General features: G+C 39.5%; 1 pseudogene; it reads left to right on the top strand.

Moving 5' to 3' along the window:
• Positions 1-1,305: 1,305 nt before the first annotated feature.
• On the top strand, positions 1,306-2,092 carry LOC118636505 (annotated as a pseudogene).
• The last annotated feature ends 2,917 nt before the right edge of the window (positions 2,093-5,009 follow it).

The raw sequence follows: 5,009 nt of genomic DNA, 5'->3' as shown, positions 1-5,009 counted from the left end.
ACCCAATTAAAAAATGGGCAGAGGAACTAAATAGACACCTCCTCAAAAAGGACATACAAATGGCCAAGAGACATATGAAGAGATGCTCAAAATCACTAATCAGAGAGATGCAAATGAAACAATAATGAGTTATCACCTCACACTTTTCAGAACGGCTGCCATCAACAAATCACCAAACAGCAAGTGTTGGCAAGGGTGTGGACAAAACCAGACTCTAGTATACTGCTGGTTGGTTAAATGCTGGTAGAAACTGGTGCAGCCAGTTTAAAAAACAATATGGTGTAACCTCAAAAAATTAAAAATTGAACTTCCATTTCACCCAGTGATCCCACTTCTAGCAATATACCCTAAGAAGCCTGAAACTCCAATCAGAAAGAATATATGTACCCCCATGTTCACAGTAGTACTATTAACAGTAGCTGAGTTCTGAAAACAGCCCAAATGCCCATCAGTAGACAAATGGATAAAAAAGCTGTGGTACATATACACAATGTAATGGTATGCAGCTGTAAGAAAGAAAGAGCTCTTATCCTTTGAGAGGACATGGAGGGACTGGAGAGTATTTTCCTAAGCGAAACAAGCCAAGCAGGAAAAACAAGTATAACATGATCTCACTTATTTGTGGACTCTAATGAACATAGCAGTCTGAGGAACAGGGTAATCCCAGAGACGTAGAAGTGGGTACAGGCTGATAATCCCCAGAAGACGGGATGGTGGGGGGTGAATAACCACAGAACTTATATGCATATATGTATGAATGATGGACATGGACAACAAAGCTGGGGACAGGGTGGGGAGGGTGGGGAAGGAGAGAATCAGTGGGGGGGGAAAGGAGAAACATCTGTAACAAAAATAAATTAATTAGTTAATTAATTAAGAAAATAAAATCAATAAAGAAAATAATTAAGTATGAAGGTATACAAATTCAAATTGATGAACTACTGCAAATGCACTTGTGTGCTGGTTAATATTTAACAACTTGCTTTATTAAAGAAAAGCTCTAAATTTGTTGTTTTTGCTAATTGTCATGGTGTAAATACTTTTACCTTGGTCAGTAATTCAAGTTAGCAATGTAATGTTATGGCACTGGGATTAAGAAATGATATAAAAAATCAGCTTTCATGAGCTGGTAAACATCAACTCCTATATAACACAACTGGCTAACTTTAACAGTATGGGTGACTTTAACCCATTAATGTTGAGCATAATCAAGAAATAAAATATTATATGAAGTATAATTCCAGAGGGTGGTGTGCACGTGCCTCCTTGGCTGATTTGGCCTGGCGCTCGGCAGGTAGCCACAGGATGTTTGGTACAAGAGAGTACAACTTCACACAGCCCAACATGAAGGGGGAGTATGAGATTGCTGAAGGAATCCATGCAACTGTCTTTCGAATGGTGCTGGATTATTACAAAACCGGTATTATCAATTGTCTTGATGGCATCTCTGTCCCAGACCTTCTAAGATTCTCTGCATTAACTTTGACTTCAACATTATCGGATGTCACGATCTGAGTGCTTTCCTGCATGAACTGTCGAATGATGGTGCTCACAAGCTGTTTGATTACTACCTTGAAGAACTGATCCTGCCCATCATAGTGGACTGTGCCAAAAAAAAGGGAGTGAGAGCGCCACATTGCTGTGCTGACTGATAAGTATCCTGTGGATGGAGAGAAATATTCCCAAATTCTTTATAGCTCTAAGCTCTACAGATTCTTCAAATACATTGAGAATCAGCATGTTGCTAAAACAGTGTTAAAGGAGCAGGGTCTGAAAAACATTCACATTGGAATTGAACATCACCCTACCTATAAAGAAAAAAATTAAGAGAAGACCTGGTGGCCAATATGAAGTAATCTATAATTATGTGCAACACCCCTTTATCCAGATGTCATGGGAAAGGAAGGAAGAAAAGAGTTGCCATGAAGATTTCCAGTGTGTTCAGAGCAAATTCCTCACTAATCTAGTAGCTGCTGGAAAAGATGTCTTGGAGGACCAGAAAATATTAATGCATGACCTGATCCAAGTGGATGAACTTGACTGGTTAAATGCTCCACTTTCTCAGATGGCTTCTAACAACATTCAGGATTAGGGCTAGCTATGGTCTACCCCTCTATGAAGCTTGTCTCTGTCTGGGCTGCCAAAGCCAGTCCTCCCCATGAGTACGGACATGCTTCTCCATCCTTTCCCTTTCTCCTACACCTAACATTGGTCCTTTTCGGTATATCCGAACCTCTGGCAGGGGATGAAAAGTTACTCATTGGTAATTAGGCTACCAGTTTTTTGCAGCCCTGGTAACTTGAAATTTTAGGTCTGGTGTTGTTCACTGAGCCTTTGCATAACTGCAAAAGCAGAAAAGGAAGTCAGACTCCGGTTGCCTTGTATTCAGCAAAGCAGTTCTCATCCTTTAGGCTGTGTCTTGGCTTTTGTGTGTTTTGTTTTATATCAGGCACATTACTTAGCAGCAAAGGGATCAAACTTGAAAGGAGACAATCTCTATCTTCTACAAATAGACATTAATGGCATACTCATTAGAGATTAATGAAGATGCCCTTTTTCGTGGCATCTGTGCCCAGATTGCATTAGGGAAGAACTAAACTCTCATTCAAAATGTCTAAAAGGAAATTCTTAGGCACTTAAATTTAGGTTTTTTTTTGTTTTGTTTTGTTTTTTGTTTTATTAATGCAGTAAACAATCCAGAACTACACGGATTTCATGACAGAAAGGAAAATGGCATAATAGTCTTTATGAAATCTTGGTGGTTGAGCCTAAATAGATTATTCATTTCAAAGGAAACTCACAACTCAAGTAGAGCATCTCCAGATCAGGTCCTGCCTTAAAATCTGGTAAGAAGCCATAGGCCTTCACCCAAGAACAGCATGTTGCTGTGGGTGTGGCTGAGAGACCTTAGATATGACATAAAGTCTTTCAAGATGTGGACAAATATTTCTTATAAGGGCTCAGTTTCTCAGTGGGAAGACTTATAAGAGTACCAGTGAGGGCATATTTGGGGTGAAGCTGGGGAGAAAGCATCACCTGTCCAGGCTTTACCCTAGTACAGGATTTTTCTTTATATATTCCTTTTTTACTTAGGAAATTTTTTTGGATATTAGAAAATTTTAATTTTGAAATAGCCTATCGGCTGCTCACACTGAGTAAGAAACCGTACCAGTGTCATCCCCAAAGGAAGGATTAGTTGAAGGGAAATTAGGCCTAGTAATTGTATTTTCCCTTTTCAGCTACATGTTAATGCACAGTGTGTGACAGCCAGGTCCCTCTTCCCAGCACTGGACCACCTTCCCCAATGTCTCCATGGTTAGAGCCACATGTGTCATGAGGTTATCTTCTATGTTGTGGTACAAGCTGGCCTTCCAATTACCTACCCGGAGCATTTACTCATCACAAATTACAAAGAGGCCCATAGTTTTTATTAAGTTATTTAAGAAAGTGACCAGTTTTCTTAAATTCCATTCACATAAAATACTACAGGGAGAAAAAGCTTGATTCTGTTTAGACTGCGCTAGTCATAGTCCTCTAAAGGTGAAGTCAGATGGATGTTAAAAGCTGCTCTTTCCAGGCTTGAAGAACAAGTGTCTAAAAATTTGTGTTCCCTGTGCATGTGGTCAGCATCACAGTGGAAATCAATGATGTTCCTCACTCTGAAATAATAATAGGGGTTACACTTAACCACCCCCCACCTACAAAGTTCTGGTTAGCATTGGCATCCATTTGTAAGGCTGATGGCCAGGGTTAAGATTTATGGTTAGGGTTATTTTGTAGCCAGTGGGTAGTTTTATTTTTGTGAAACTGTTTGCTCACATTTGAGGTCAGGTTTGGCTGTGACCCTATCAGTATACATTCATGTCAACTAGTAGCCACCCAAATAATTGTTTGACGGTGCTTTCTTTACACTTTTCATTGAATATCATGTCATCACAAGGGAAATGCACATAGACTGTTTGTGTAGTCCATGATATATGTGTCACTTCTGTTATACAGTTGATGCATTGTTAAGGTTTAGTAAGTGTCAACACCCTGGAGCTAATACCCTAATTAGTCCTTGCTTAGGTGGAAAACCAGGTATGAAAGTATGGCATGTACTTAACACTTTTTTCTATGTAAATGATTAATATACTCGCTTTCAAGAACTAGATTTCTTTTCCCCAATTTAGGTTAATGTGATTTTGGCTTCAACCCCATAGAAAACGGTGGAAATAAATCTGCCAGTGTCTCAAGATGGTGGTGACTGAGGAAAAAGCTGGGCCCTCGTGCTCCTTCTGTAGGAGAGGGGGTTTCTCCTGAACCCCATTCCTTCCCTGCATGGAGTTCAGCATCACTGTAATTTGGTGGTTCCCTCAGTCATAGCTGCTTTGCTTCTAGGCCCAGGACATCTTGCCATGGCAGAACCTCTCATCCTTCACAGGAACAGGACTGAGTTGTGGTCATTCCCTTCATAATCAGCTGGCCACCTGGGCAAGAGGCGTTTCTATTACAAAAGTTGGGACACAGGTTTGGTGTTTTTTTCTGAGTCCCTAAATAAGTAAGCCAGGTGATTTATACAGAAACATTTTTATAAGGAAATGATTTTCCCCAGACTGTCTTACTCAGAGGTATCAGCAAGCCAAGATGAACCTGAATTTGAGGTTTAGAATCCAAGTTTATGTCTGTATCTTACCATGTATAGTTGAGTAGGAAACATTTGTCATTAGGACTTAGAGAGTAGTGGGTAAGGAGACAGTTAAAATATGTCTAGTGATATTACTTAAGAATTTCTCCAAAGTGGAGGAAAGGTACTGAAAAAATAATAGCAAAAGGTAAAACAGCTAGAAAGTAGCTGGATTTACTGCACACTATATGCATAGCCAATATTTTAAACTAAAATCCAAAAGAATGGTGTGATATTTAATGTTTACAGGTCTATGAAGACACTGTGGAATAATCCCATGAAGGTTGGCTATATTTGTAAATAGTGGTCCAACAGGCCCTTGTGTAAGTAAAAACAATTAGAA

This window comes from Molossus molossus, unplaced genomic scaffold (genome assembly GCF_014108415.1).
Source record: "Molossus molossus isolate mMolMol1 unplaced genomic scaffold, mMolMol1.p scaffold_m16_p_2, whole genome shotgun sequence".
NCBI classification, from domain to species: domain Eukaryota; kingdom Metazoa; phylum Chordata; class Mammalia; order Chiroptera; family Molossidae; genus Molossus; species Molossus molossus.
The sequence above is the reverse complement of the archived record's forward strand: the minus strand, read 5'-3'. Positions and strand labels throughout refer to the sequence as shown.